The following is a 15923-nucleotide window of genomic DNA, read 5'->3' as shown; positions in this document are numbered from 1 at the left end:
TGGCTGTTCTGGTGGACGATGCCCTGTAGCGCCGAACAAAAGGCAACAGTTTGAAGAGAGAGTGGGCTGGGTGCGTGGGGTTCAAAGTGATTTTCTTATCCCTTTTCTCCACTCTGGAGGAGTGAAGATCTTGAAGGTTGGGCAGTATGCCACCAATAATTCTCTCAGCAGTCCTGACTGTCTGCTGTAGCCTCTTAATGTCTGATTTGGTATCTGAACCAAGCCAGACAGTTATGGATGTACACAGGACAGACTCAATGATGGCCGAGTAGAACTGTTTCAGCAGATCCTGTGGTAGGTTGAATTTCCTCAGTTGGCAAAGAAAGTACCACCTCTGCTGGGCCTTTTTAGCAATAGAGTCAAAATTATTGTACCACTTCAGGTCCTGAGAGATTGTGGTACCCAGAAACTTGAATGACTCCACTATTGTTACAGTGCTGTTCACGATGATGAGTGGGGGGAGTGCTGGGGGATTTCTCTTTAAGTCCACAATCATCTCCACTTTTTTATATTAGAGGCCAAACTGAAGTCTTCAAACGAGATCCTTGCGTAGGTCCCAGGTCTATCAAGATGTTGCAGAATATAATTCAGTCCCATGTTGACTGCATCATCCACAGACCTGTTTGCTCTGTAGGCAAACTGAATAGGATCAAGCAAGAGTCCAGTGATGTCCTTCAGGTAGACCAGGACCAGTCTTTTAAATGACTTCATGATCACCGACATGAGAGCAAAAGGTCTGTAATCATTAAGACCAGTGATTTTGTTTTTTTTGGGGACCGGAATGGTAGTAGAGAGTTTGAAGTATCAGGGAACTACACACAGCTTCACTGATTTGTTAAAGATCTGAGGGAAGATGGGGGCCAGTTGGTCAGCACAGACTTTTAGACAGGCAGGTAAAACACCATTTGGGCATGAAGCTTTCCTAATCGTCTGTCTTCTGAAGTCTCATTTCACATCCTCTACACATATCTTAAGTGCAAGTTGAATGGAGGAAGAGGCAGGAAAGGGAGTTGCAGGGGGGTAGGTGAATGTGTGAAGTGCAGATCAGAGGGGGTGGTGGGTGGTAGACTGGGCTTTTCAAACCGGCAGTAAAACAAATTCAGATTTTCAGCCAGTTGTTGATTCTCCACAGACTGGGGGGTTGTCTTGTACTTGGTGATGTTCCATAGTGATGCTGGGTCATTGGCTATTTTTTCAGCTTTTCATAGCTTTTCATCCAATATATGGTAAAATATGATCTCCTTTGTTAGTTTGTTCCTGGCCTGGTTATACAATAGTTTATCCCCACTTCTATAAGCATCCTTTTTGCCATGAGAAAGCTGTTTGAGTTTCCCAGTAAACCATGGTTTATCATTATTGAATGATACAAATGACCTGGTGGGAATGCACATATCCTTGCAGAAACTGATGTATGAAGCTACAGTCTCTGCGAGCTCGTCCAGATCAGTGGCTGCAGGTTTAAAAACACTCTAATCAGTGCAATCAAATAAGGCTTCTAATTCCTGCTCTGCTTCATTAGTCCATGTTTTAGACCATCCTTAGTACAGGTTTATCTGAAAATCAGATTCTTCCTGTTGGTTGGTATGAGATGAACTAGGCAGTGATCAGAGAGCCCCAAAGCTGATTGTGAGACAGAGTGATATGGATCCTTTATTGAGGTGAAACAGTGATCCAATATATTACTGTCTCTATATATTATTGTCTGTATTTTGGCAGTTCACGGGAAAGATTTGCTTTGTTAAAGTCTCCAAAAATGATTACAAGAGATTAAAAATCATCATCGTAAGCTTAAAAAATTGTAAGTCAGACAATTGTAACTCAGGAACTACCTGTATCAAACATTTTTCAAGTAACAATAGGTCTCATTGATTAATCTTTTAGTAAAGTTGTACTTGGAACTAAGGTTTTCCAAAGATTTACAAATGTTTCAGAAACACTGCTTGTAGTAGTTATGTAGTAATAACTACACATCTCCAAATGTAGTAATGACTACAAAGAATTCTAAAGAATTCAAGGGCATATTAGTGAGTATAAAACATTTGATCAGGGTAAAGCTGGACAAACATTTTTTTTTTTACGCAAATCTCACAATTATGGCAATAAAATGTTTATTAATATATAATATTAATAATAAAATACAAGTAATAAATTGTCTATCAGCTAAGGCATTTGTCTACTTCCTTGGTGCCGTCTCTAAATGATCAATTTTATTGAAGTTAATTTATGTTATGGGTTTGTTGGCTTACTTTCAAACATAGCTAACAAATGAAATCAACTGGTTTTCACAAAACGTACCCTTAGTTTGTTGCCTAATGAACGAGTCTTTCAAAGCATTTCTATGAGTCCCTGTGTACATATACACTAATATGCTAAATGCTGTAAACATAATAACATGTAACCTCTACAGTATTTTCTATAGGTTTACCTACACTCATGAAATTTACACATTGAGGGTTTTTTTCCCAAAATACCCAAATTCTTGTGTAAATGTTTATATTAAGATTTATAAATAAATCGGTTAATGAGACCCGTTGTGTATAACAGATGAATTCGACCAAACAAAATTAATGCAGCTGAGCCATTGTAGCATGTGGGCTACCAGAGGCACACAATAACCTTCTATCTACCTTCTAACTACTAATAAGATGAAACATTCTTCTAGGATAAAAGTAATGGCACCCTACAAATAGAAAAAAAGAAATCTTTTCAAATAACACAATACATAGATTAACTTGTTGTCCAGCATACCTTCACATGGAACACATAAACAAGCACACTAATCCTTGTTTTGGGCCTTACATGATAGCGAAAATATGAGGTTTAGCAAACAAGCCCTACTTATTTCTGCTTACATGATTACATGTCCACGTTTGTTCTTATCCTGTCAAGTGCTTGGTGAAATAAACTCAGCTAATTCATCCACATTTGGCAAGGAGCAGGCAGAAATCAATTGGGGAAATAGCTTCCCAGAGTAACTGCAGTCACCATAGAATTCCCAGTGGCCGTTCAGGCTCTTAAATATATGTGCTGTCATGGGACGTGAACAAATTACCCTCGAGACACGGGTTTCAAATACACCCCAGAATGCACTGTAAAAAATAGGTCAAAAAAGGATGATTCTTTTACTACATGCTGCAATCATGGCTTGGGGTACTTTAATAAATATATTTTACTGATGTAAGAATTTGTGAAATATTTATTTTCTGTCATCTTAATGCTATAAATTGTCATCACTCAAATTGTAGCCTCTGAATGGTCTAACTGGCCACAGTACTAATTTTCCTATTGCAGATTTTGGCAGGTTTTGACCAATGACCAAACCTTTGTAACCATGCATTATTAAATTATGGATTATGGAACAATCGAAGAGTCGATGCTTCAAAAGAAGAATCCTGATTCCACTACAAATCTCATAGGTGAATCTTTGCAAAAGTATTATGAAATGACAATCCTGCCAAAATATGCTTAAATATATGCTCAATGTCTGAGTTCACATAGATCTACTGGTTTTCTCCCAATAAGTTCATATACAGCCTATTATGATAATGCTGTAAATAAAAATGTAAAAAGTAAGAAGCTTTTAATTTTAACATGCGTGAATAAATCCAACCAACCCTGTGACAGATTTGAGTTTCACTTTCTATGATCTGTGACACAGAAGCATATTGGTGGTAGGGAATACATTTTTTAACAATGTCTGGAATATTCTGTAAAGGTTTATTCTATTCTAATTGATTTTTGTAAGTTAATTTTTCATTGTTTTTCAGGGCATTGATGTTGCGTTATACGCTATACATGTTCACACAGGCAATTTAGCCGATTTAATTTGATTTGCCAACATGTGTAATGCAGATTTTGTCTGCAGTGTGGCCTTGTGCTTATTTACTTGTTATTTTTTAGGTTTATTGAACCAAAATGTTTCTATAATTTTTCTTCTATATCTTTGTGTGATGTTCTGTACATTGTGTCTTTAAAATATCATGAGGCATCATTTTACCAATGTTTATGCACATTGCACTTTAAAATGATAAATAAAAGACATTGTCATTTACGTCTATTACTTGACAGGGATTTTGGGCGCTTTATTAGAAAGTCTGTGTGCTGTGTTTGAAAGAAAATAAAAGTTGTTTTACCCACTTGTTGACTACATACACACAATTCGACTATGAAGTCGACTAAGTGCAAGACCTGACCATTCTGATTTGACTATGTAAATTTACTATGTAAATACTTAGTCAATTATTCTGATATTTAATTTCAATTAATATAAATAAATGGACTGTCACAATTATTAAGGTTTATAGTTAGATATAATGTTGTGAAACATATATTAGACAAATTAGTTCCTGTAAGGCTTTACATTTATAATATTGGTCATTCCCTCACTAACATTTTCTTTCTTTTTTCTTTGCAACCCCCCCATCTCTCTCTCTCTCTCTCTCTCTCTCTCTCTCTCTCTCTCTCTCTCTCTCTCTCTCTCTCTCTCTCTCTCTCTCTCTCTCTCTCTAAAGAAAAAACACAGCTCGCCATTTTACAGGGAAGCCAGAAAGTGCAAACTCATCTGTCTTGAAGACGTGCTGGGAGACTGTTGCATAAGTGTTGCTGATACAAACTTCACCAAAAGCATCCAAAACATTACATAAAATATAAATATAAATATAAATATATATATATATATATATATATATATATATATATATATATATATATATATATATATATATATATATATATATATACAGGAGTGCAGAATTATTAGGCAAATGAGTATTTTGACCACATCATCCTCGTTATGCATGTTGTCTTACTCCAAGCTGTATAGGCTGGAAAGCCTACTACCAATTAAGCATATTAGGTGATGTGCATCTCTGTAATGAGAAGGGTGTGGTCTAATGACATCAACACCCTATATCAGGTGTGCATAATTATTAGGCAACTTCCTTTCCTTTGGCAAAATGGGTCAAAAGAAGGACTTGACAGGCTCAGAAAAGTCAAAAATAGTGAGATATATTGCAGAGGGATGCAGCAGTCTTAAAATAGCCAAGCTTCTGAGCGTGATCATCGAACAATCAAGCGTTTCATTCAAAATAGTCAACAGGGTCGCAAGAAGCGTGTGGAAAAACCAAGGCGCAAAATAACTGCCCGTGAACTGAGAAAAGTCAAGCGTGCAGCTGCCAAGATGCCACTTGCCACCAGTTTGGCCATATTTCAGAGCTGCAACATCACTGGGTGCCCAAAAGCACAAGGTGTGCAATACTCAGAGACATGGCCAAGGTAAGAAAGGCAGAAAGTCGACCACCACTGAACAAGACACACAAGCTGAAACGTCAAGACTGGGCCAAGAAATATCTCAAGACTGATTTTTCTAAGGTTTTATGGACTGATGAAATGAGAGTGAGTCTTGATGGGCCAGATGGATGGGCCCGTGGCTGGATTGGTAAAGGGCAGAGAGCTCCAGTCCGACTCAGGCGCCAGCAAGGTGGAGGTGGAGTACTGGTTTGGGCTGGTATCATCAAAGATGAGCTTGTGGGGCCTTTTCGGGTTGAGGATGGAGTCAAGCTGAACTCCCAGTCCTACTGCCAGTTTCTGGAAGACACCTTCTTCAAGCAGTGGTACAGGAAGAAGTCTGCATCCTTCAAGAAAAACATGATTTTCATGCAGGACAATGCTCCATCACACACGTCCAAGTACTCCACAGCGTGGCTGGCAAGAAAGGGTATAAAAGAAGAAAATCTAATGATATGGCCTCCTTGTTCACCTGATCTGAACCCCATTGAGAACCTGTGGTCCATCATCAAATGTGCGATTTACAAGGAGGAAAACAGTACACCTCTCTGAACAGTGTCTGGGAGGCTGTGGTTGCTGCTGCAATGTTGATGGTGAACAGATCAAAACACTGACAGAATCCATGGATGGCAGGCTTTTGAGTGTCCTTGCAAAGAAAGGTGGCTATATTGGTCACTGATTTGTTTTTGTTTGGTTTTGAATGTCAGAAATGTATATTTGTGAATGTTGAGATGTTATATTGGTTTCACTGGTAAAAATAAATAATTGAAATGGGTATAAATTTGTTTTTTGTTAAGTTGCCTAATAATTATGCACAGTAATAGTCACCTGCACACACAGATATCCCCCTAAAATAGCTAAAACTAAAAACTACTTCCAAAAATATTCAGCTTTGATATTAATGAGTTTTTTGTGTTCATTGAGAACATGGTTGTTGTTCAAATTAAATCCTCAAATAAAATTAATCCTCAAAAATACAACTTGCCTAATAATTCTGCACTCCCTGTATATCTATCTCCCAGCACGTCTTCAAGACAAATGAGAGGTAGATGCATCTCATAATGTAAGTTAATAAATATAAAATAAATATATATATATATTTTATATTTATTCACTTACATTATGAGGCGCATCTACCGTAAAGTGCCTGCTATAGAAACAATAAAGGATTACAGTGAGCTCATTAATAATAAAATGTAGTTCATGTTACAGACGGAACTACTGTCAGAACCATGCTGTTATACAAAAGTAATGTAGACCTTCTGACCAGTCCAACTTAAGAATTAAACCGTATTGCTGTATAATTTTCCATGACAGCAGCTCTGACAGTAGTGCAGCTGCAAATCACAGGTTTATATTAATGTGTTCTTTATAACGTGTTATCATTTCCTTAGTATGAATTCAGTCACATCGATCTTCTATGGTGAACCATCTATATAAATCAACATTTTTGTGTGTAATTGCTGATTTGGACAAGTTTGCTGTAAAGAGATGTCTAGTGCCAGGCCTTTTGCAACAGTAAAGCTTGTAACTATAGGTTTAACAATTTGGAAAGGGTCTGCAGAGTCATATGCCTTGTGGTTTCTCTGTAACATTCAGTAGGTACTTTGGGTCTTATATAAGAGAGTATAAAATGCAGTTGACTGTTTGTTGCTTCTATAATGTAAGTAATATAATGTTAGTAACAGACTTGCCTTGTAGACATTCCACTGCATTAAATGTAAACACGTGAATAAAAGCTATGGCACGCCATGGATTTTTTTAAATAATAAAAATGATAATTCTAAACAATTGTAACTATGGCCAAAGTGTAGTGGTACCATACCACCGAGTCTTAGTATTTTATTAATAAAATATATATGACACTGATTGCTTTATACCGTACTTGAAATGTGGTTAAAGAAGTGTGTGTGTGTGTGTGTGTGTGTGTGTTACAGGTTATTACAGAGGTGGTTCGAGGTCTGCAGACAGTCTGCAGACAGGAGTCCGCATAATACAACCGTCTGTGAATAGTCACAGTTTCTAATTGTTGTTTCTTCTGAGTTCAGTCATGAAGAAAAGGATTGATCGAAAAGAGGCAGGGGGTCAGAGCCGACATGGCCGAAGAGCTGAAACAGAGCTGCATTAAACGTCTCCTCCAGTCGATGCGATGGAGAGGATAATAAGGTTACTCTGGTTCCTCTGGAAGAACAGAGTCTAATTCTGAATCTAATTCTATTAGATAGGAGCAGCCTGGAGCTTGAATCATGCTTTCATTCCCTCATCTCTCACGTCCACATCCACACCCTGAGAACTGCACAATCGCGAAGCCCTCGACTCAAGCGTTTGTTTGAATTTGCTAATTAACTAGACGGCGCCTCTCTCGCCACCGTTATTAGTCTCTATTAATTATCAGCTACTGTCATTATACTTATGACTGTTATTATCCTCCAACCAATTACACCAACAATGCTTGAACCGCACCCCAGCATTTGCCCGGCGGTGGTATCGCCATGACGATGCTAAGGGCGGGAAGAGGCACAAGGTCATTCGTCAGCAATGAGTGATTCTCTCCATGCTGTCTGTCATGGCAGGTTGCCTGGCAACCAGTCAAATGGATGCAGAGATCACACGTGATCCAGAAGTAACTCTTTGCTGCATCTTATAAACAACAGCATTTAATTAAGTTTGGATGTAAGCCAGCTTTCGCATGCTCATCGTTTTCATACTCTACTTCGGACAAAAGATTTCTGCACTCCCCTTTGATCCCCAACTATAATCCTATTTTTCCATTGTCCCATGTAATCAACTAAAGGATGCTGAAAAAACAAAACACTTTGGCTAATGTGTCCTTCTATGAAAAGTGGAATTTCATGTGTCTGATTTGGCCGAGAACACTTTGTTGGACAAGAACAATTTGAGGATCCAAAAATAGTATACAAATCACATACAGACATACATTCATACACATACAGTAAGTAAAATATATTCTGACAGGAAATACAATTCTATAAGCGATAAGGAGGCCATGCCTTTTTGTTAGAGGTGTGCAAAGACATTATGTAGAATATATAATTAATAAATAAATAAAAGATTTTTCAATCTGAACTCATGTTATGGACAAAGGAAGACACAGAGACAGCACCACATTACAATGTCGCATCACCTTTCCTGCAGCTATTAAAGATTTTTCAATCTGAACTCATGTTATGGACAAAGGAAGACACAGAGACAGCGCCACATTACAATGTCGCATCACTTTTCCTGCAGCTATTAAAGCTTGTGACCGCATGCACCGCTGTGGTCAGTCGGTTTCCCATCACCCATCTGCCCTGATAGTGGGACAGTTGCCAGGGCAACGATGGCTCCCAACATCACACAACTTGCCACTTGGGACCTTGGAACGGCCTTTAGCCTTCTTCGCCGCTGTCATTTTGGTTTACATTTATCTTTAGCACGTGCGGAGGTGAAGCAACAGAACAAATGAGGCAGGAAAAGAGCATGGACCACTTGAAACTGGAAGGCTCCCCAAAAACCTGATCCTTAAACATGTCAAAACGCATGAACCTACCTTGCTAGTGGAACCTCTCATACGTCTGTAACTTTAAGTGTAAATGATTGTGTAATGTTAAAATAAATAACTTAACATTCAAAGGCTGAATAGGAAATAAAATAGAAAGATATGGAACAGAGTAGGGAGATTTATAAATTAAGGATAATGATAAATACAATATTTTTGCTAAGGAAGCACCAAAAACAAATTCCATGCAAAAACTCCTCAAACTCACTAGTGATTTGTAGAGCTGCTTCTGCTGCCTCAGTGTGGCCACCTCAAGCGTCAAGGTTCGATTTGTCTCCTCCAGAAGGCGAAAACGGTTCAGGTTGGACAGGTGAATAGGCAGGACCTCGTGTTTTAGCTGCAGGAAAAGATGGAAGAAAATTGTATAGGAGAAATGTATTGAATAATTATGGAGGCTGTCAAGCAGGAATGCATCAATAAGAGCTAAATGAGCATGCCGGTCTAAGAAGCCCAAGAAGCCATAGATCCAGTCCAGAGCCTGAGGCTCAGATGTTCATAAAACCAAACAGCAGCAATCAGACAAAATCAATTTTCACAGGAAAAGTCGTTGGGATGGGTTAAGATGCTACTGTGGCATACCACATGCAGAGTCATGTCCGAGCGTTTTCACTGCTGCTTACCGACTCTGCGACACTGAGACACTGTGCTGCTGCCAGAAATAAAAGTGTGGGCGTGCTGTAGCTTTGCTTTGGGAATGCTGCACTCACAAAACCCACTCCATTTTCCACCCATGTCCATTACTGATCATTTATTCATGACTATTATTCGGCTGTGTCAAAAACGCTGCCAGGAGACCTTCGGGAAAAGAGCGCACAAGCTTCAAAGGGAATATAGGGAATAGAGCAAAACATGGAAACAAAAAAATCAAGCTATTTAAATAAGTATACAGACTGATTACAACCAGAACCTGCAGTGGGAGAACATCCTCCTCTGGCCAGAACATGTAATCACATGTTTTTATAATGTTATATTATAAGACAGTCTAAAAGTCTCAGAGGAGTAAAGACTAATAAGTTATTAGTAATGAGAATATCAGAGTTATAACTAAAACTAGTTGAAATAACGTAATTGAGTATAACTTTAATTAAAAGAAAAATGTGGTCAAATGTGACTAATGTTCTAATAAGCATATACCTAACAATAGAAATTGTAAATTCATTAAAAAGTAAATATAATGTATAATAACTATATAATATTTATGGAATATGTTCTGGGCTTTATAACCACTGCCCCTGATTTGATTATTTTCCTATAGCACTATTCCTATTCCTCTATTATTTTTCTATATCAGTATTCCATATCAAATTGAGAACTATTGCAATTAATGAACTGGTTTTTATACTCCTAGTTACTACACATTTAATGCTGTGGAACATCCTTCGGAACAAATTACCTCCTCTTATCACTTTATATAGCCATAAGCAATGGGTTCCTTTCAGTACCAGACCCTAATTTTTCTCTATCAAGAAGATAATAAGAAGCAAATAACCAGTAGCTTGTCATGTTATGGATATTTATAAGAAAGTGTAGTCTTATTAAGTCTTTTCTGTGCCTGGAAGAATTAAATTTCCAGCCTTACCTCTGTTATAAAGTGCTAAACCTGGATACGTCTTCCACAATTTTTAAGTCACCATCTTCCTACACAAATGTCAGTAATTACACATTTCTCTATGTTAACGGCTGTTGTAGAAAATTAATCAACACCTTCTACATGATAAACAGCAACATGCATTATTATTATTGTTTATTTTATTTCCATTTTATTCATATTCATGGTTTGCACGGGTTTTTTTTTTTTTATTACCTTTACTACCTATACCAATTTCTCTCACTTTATTCATTCGCAGTCTTTTTCTAACTTTTTAATAATTTAAGTTTGCACTGATTCTGCATTATAGTGAGTTGAGTTGAATAAAATGAATAATCAAATCATTTACTATGTATTCTAATATTTCTGATATGCACATTATTGTGTTTAGTTACGAGCTAGAAAATTTTCCCTCAGGGTAAATTTGTCTGAGGTGCAAAAAAGGTTGGGGACCAATTGCTTTCACCATGACAGGAAAGTAATGAACCACAACGGCACCAAACTATTTTTCATTCTTAAAACCCTTTCACAGAAGAGACTACAGATTTGACAGATTTTTTTCAACTTTTTGGTGTGTGTATGTGTATGTGTGTGTGTGTGTGTGTGTGTGTGTGTGTGTGTGTGTGTGTGTGTGTGTGTATGTGAGCTATCCTACATAATCCCAGCAAACTCCTACACCACGCTACAAACACTCACAAGCCAGGCAGCCTGTTGGTTTTCCAGTTGGCAATTGTGCAGCTCTAAATCATCACACCAACCAGCAAGGAGGCAGAGATTGAGCCAATGAAGCTAGCTTCTTCAACACACAGCCAATTACACATTTATCAACTAACAGTTCAATCAAAAATGCATTTTAAAACCATTCACTCCTAGCAGTTAAACAGCTGGTTAGAAGCCTAATCAATACATTCATTTGTTGACACTCTTTGTTGCATTGCAATAATGTGACACTGCAACATTTCATGCTTTTTAGAAAGGAACAGGGTCGTGATAAGTAAGCATCTGAGGCATCTCAGTGATAGACAGTATATGTTCTCTTACTGAAGCTCTAGCTATGTACAAACACAAAATTGCTTTCTCCTTTACTCCATCTCAGGTAGTGACATTTTTACATTGTACAGTCCCCAGTTGGAAAAACATTCTTCTGAAAATTGCCTGTCACAAAAGTGCAAACTCGCACAAATTCCACTTGAATAAATTCCTCCTGTTTTTACCTCATCCTAGGGAGGGGTGGAGAAGGGAACAGTGCCCAGGAAGACACACCTACGAACAATGTTTACTGCTACATGCCCCTATGAGCCCCCTGGGAGTGGGGCATATGCATTCTAGAGAGCATTTATTTGGACAAGCACAAAGCGTGCACAGGATGAGTCAGCAAAAATGTAGTCATTTATATATTTTAAAAAAAGTGCAAAAGTTTTAAAAAGGTGTGAAGAAGTGCTGTAAAGTAAAAATGCTTTCAAAAATATATATTGTTATATAATTATTATAAATGCATTATAATTATAATAAATATACAGTATATATATATATATATATATATATATATATATATATATATATATATATATATATATATATATATATATATATATATATATATATATATATATATATATATAATGTTTTTTTTTTTAAGTTACAAAATGCAATAATACAAACTTAAACTTAATTATAAAAACTTAAACTTAATAACTCAAACTTAAACAATTCATGCGCTTGCTTAAAGTCAGGGATTTGTAGTATCGGAATTCAGGTGTGATTAACCAATTATACTATGCAGGTGCTAATAACCATCAATTTCATTTGTATCTTGAAACACAGCCATTAACTGAAACAGAAACAGCTGTGTAGAAGGCTTAAAAGATCTTTCTCAGGATTTCTAAACAGACTGGGGGTTTAAGATGTGCTATTCAAACTATTTTAAGGAAGCACAAAGAAACGGGTTATGTTGTGGATGGATGACGCAGTGGTCGGCCAAGGAAACTTAATGCAGCAGATGAAAGACACATCATGCTTGGTTTGCCTTTGGCAAAGGAAGATGTCCAGCAGTGCCATCAGCAAAGAACTGGTGGAAACCATTGGGATCCAGGTACACCTATTTACTATCCGGAGAAGTCTTGTCTTCAGGTACACGCATCTACTATCCACATAGGTTTTCTTCATGGAAGAATTGCAGTAAAAAAAGCCATACCTCAGAGACCTCTTCTTTCCTCACACTGCAACACGCTGTCTGAGATCCTTCAGCACTGCTTGACATGTACCACCTTCTCTCAGGATGAGAGGTAAGTATACTTCAAGGCTGTTCTCTGTTCTGGCAATGAGATGGTGGAAGGAACTTCCCCTAGATGTCCGAACAGCGGAGTCCCTAGCTATCTTCAAGCGACGTGTGAAGACCTACCTCTTCCTGAAACACTTAAACACTTAAAAAATAAAATAAAAAACCTCTAAACAGAGCTGTAGGCTGACTTATATTAAGTTGTAATCTAGCGTACCAGTGTAGATTTACTCATTGCTAGAGACTCAAAGCACTTTTGAACGTCGCTCTGGATAAGGGCGTCTGCTAAATGCCACAAATGTAATTGTAAATGTATACCTCAGACGTAGAAACAAGGCTAAGCAACTCAACTACGTATGAAAAAATCAAACCCGGGGTACAGAGAATTGGCAGCACATGCTCTGGGATCATGATTCAAAATGTGAGTTATTAGCAGGCTGTAGCAGGAGGCACTTAGTTTGGAGTTGAAGATTTTAGCATTTTGTCCTCAATGCTGAAAAAAACAGGCAAATACTTATTCATCATGCAACACCATGAGGGGGACTTTAAATGCATTTTGCAGCAGGACATCAACTATTAAATATAAACTATTAACACTTCCATTTTTTAAACCATTCTTACTTTACAACATTTAATCACACTTGCCTAAAACTTCTGTACTGTATTGTATACATATATACAATGTAGGCAATGGTTTGTGAAAACCTGACCATTATATTCAATTGTGCTTTTTAAACATCCTATTCCTCATTTGCTCTTATAATAACCTCCACTCTTCTGGGAAGATGTTCAACTAGATTTTGGAATGTGCTTGTGAAGAGTCATGTTTGTTTGCCACAAGTGCATTAGTAAAATCAGGTACTGATGTAGGGTGAGGAAGCCTGGGATGGAGTCGGTGTTCCTAATCATCCTAAAGGTTTTCATAAGGTTGAGGTCGAAACTCTATAGCAGGCCAATAAATATCCTCTACTCCAACATATGTAAACCATATCTTCATGGAGATCACTTTGTGCACAGGGGCATTGTCATGATGAAAAAGATTTGGGTCTCATAATTCAAGCAAAGAAAAACATTTATTTCCATCAGATCCGAAGACATCCTTAATAATTGTGTGCCTCCAACTTTGTGGTAACAGTTTGGGGCAGAATCACATATAGCTGGAAAATGTCGGGTGTGTCAATACTTTTGTCTATTTTGTGCATCACACTGGTGTCAAATGACAGACCAAATACTATGAGAATCGTAAAAAGAATCTAATAGAATAGAAAATTTGCATACTAAAGGATTGTCTACTTAGGAAAAAATAGCAAAAACACCCCATCAACTGGAAATTTCACTTGGGGTACTTCCAGCTCCTTCCCCATGTATGAAACTTAAACGAACATGGCCACACACAGTGTTAAAGTTCCCATTCTTTTGCCTTTAGATCAGTTAATATACAGACACAGTGCTTAGTTAAATCTATACCAGTGAGCAAACTATGAGAAACCATGTTTTTTTCTACAGATGTTAAAAGTGTAAAGGTGTGAGAGGCGTTCACCTCACAGTAGCCCATTTTCTGGACAAACAGCTCAGCAAAACCTATGCATGCGTGATACTACTTGTCCTGATCCTGCAGTAGCATAAAAGCATGGCAATACTGAGTAAAACATTCTGCATAATGTTACATATTTAATGCTCAGTATTCAGACAGGCTAATCACCACCATTTAATTCCCTATTTAATCAATAAGTCAACCTCATAATGGGATGATTAATCAGATATATAAATAGTTGGTAGTTGCAGCCCTAATTTTCTTTAAGCCACAATTAACCAAACACAAAAAAAAACCCATCAAAACATTCTTTAGGTAGAATATTGTTTACAGTTTTTAAAGTTGCTTTTTTTAAGTTGATGCATTTAATATAACAAAAGCTAAAGGATGTTTTGGTGTATAAATCCTAGCAGATGCTAGAGAGGAAAAAAGTGTCTTATATCCCTGAAAATACGTTTAATTACAGGCAAATATTTGTAAAAGGACTGGGTTCAGACTCATCAGTCGCATTGGTGGTGAGCCATCATGAGAACAGACTGCAGCAACTGTGAAGCATGGCTACAGTCCACACACAAACACACACCTACGCACACACACACAAACACACACAATTGCCAATCTATATAATAGCACCTGTACAACAGGTGTGAGTTCAACTAGTTATAAATATAACCTGAAGGGCCTCTCTCTCTCTCTCTCTCTCTCTTTCTGTATTTCTCTCTCTTTCTCTATCTCTCTCTGTCTCACAGTCACTCTGTCTTGCTTTTTCTCTGTCCTGCTCTCTCTCACTGTCTGACTCTCTCTGCTGTTTACAGGACATGCTTGGACTTTTCTTCTACACCCAAATCATCCCAATTAGAACTACTTTATTGAGCATTGTGTATTTTTTTTATTTATTCATCAATATTGAAGGTAAAGAAAACCAGAGAACCCAGAGGAAACCTATACAGACACCTGGGACACACAGAGAGAATAATACCAAGCTTAAGATTGAAGCAGGGACCCTAGAGCTGTGAGACAACCCTACCTCATGCAGCGCCATGTCAATTATACAGCGTTATGCATTTTTAATAGTAAATGTGTTATACATATTTCATAAACAGCCGGGTAATTATTAAAACCAATCACAAATATTGTACACATATGGAACCTGTTGTGTGCAACTGACAGCTCTTGCAGAAGCAAGTGGGTGTAAGAGGTGGATGGGTGGGGCCTGTCTCCTATTGACAGGAGAGGTTGGTGTAATGTGCATCCCTGCAAAAATAATGAACAAGAAAAAGGGGTAGAAATGTAGGTTTTGAAACCTAATCAGCTACTTGTTACCATAACTGTTGTGCATTTCTAAACGACTGTTTCCCCTTTGTAATATTTTTACATCAGAAGTGAAAGAGTCATTGGAGAAACATTAACCCACAAGCCCAGTGATGACTGCACCCCCGCAGTTAAATCCCTCACACACACACATACACACACACAGCAGCTAAGATGTGTGTGTGCGCGCGCGCGCGCCAGAGGCTAAGGAGGGGCAGGTGCATCATCGTTAACATCTCAGCATCTCTTTCTTACACACACACACACACACACACACACACACACATATCTTAGCAGTGCAACAGCTAGCTAGCACCTCATGCACATTCGAGCACATGCTCACCGCCTCCACATTGTAACAGCGTGC

The 15923-nt window shown here is 37.8% G+C and overlaps 1 protein-coding gene across 4 annotated transcripts in view; it reads right to left on the bottom strand.

The window, feature by feature from the left end:
• The window catches only part of rimbp2a (RIMS binding protein 2a), a 65788-nt gene that overhangs the window by 45894 nt on the left and 3971 nt on the right, over positions 1-15923 (bottom strand). For 2 of the 4 annotated variants that reach the window (XM_046868460.1, XM_046868463.1), the window contains exon 2: positions 9054-9182. The gene's annotated coding sequence lies outside the window, so the exon portion shown is untranslated. Of the gene's footprint in view, positions 1-9053; positions 9183-9424; positions 9439-9465; positions 9484-15923 lie in introns of those variants that run through there. The other 2 variants (XM_046868459.1, XM_046868462.1) reach the window with 2 other exon arrangements.

This window comes from Silurus meridionalis, chromosome 15 (assembly GCF_014805685.1).
Source record: "Silurus meridionalis isolate SWU-2019-XX chromosome 15, ASM1480568v1, whole genome shotgun sequence".
Lineage (NCBI taxonomy): Eukaryota > Metazoa > Chordata > Actinopteri > Siluriformes > Siluridae > Silurus > Silurus meridionalis.
Note: the sequence above shows the minus strand (reverse complement) of the source record. Positions and strands in the feature narration are given on the sequence as shown.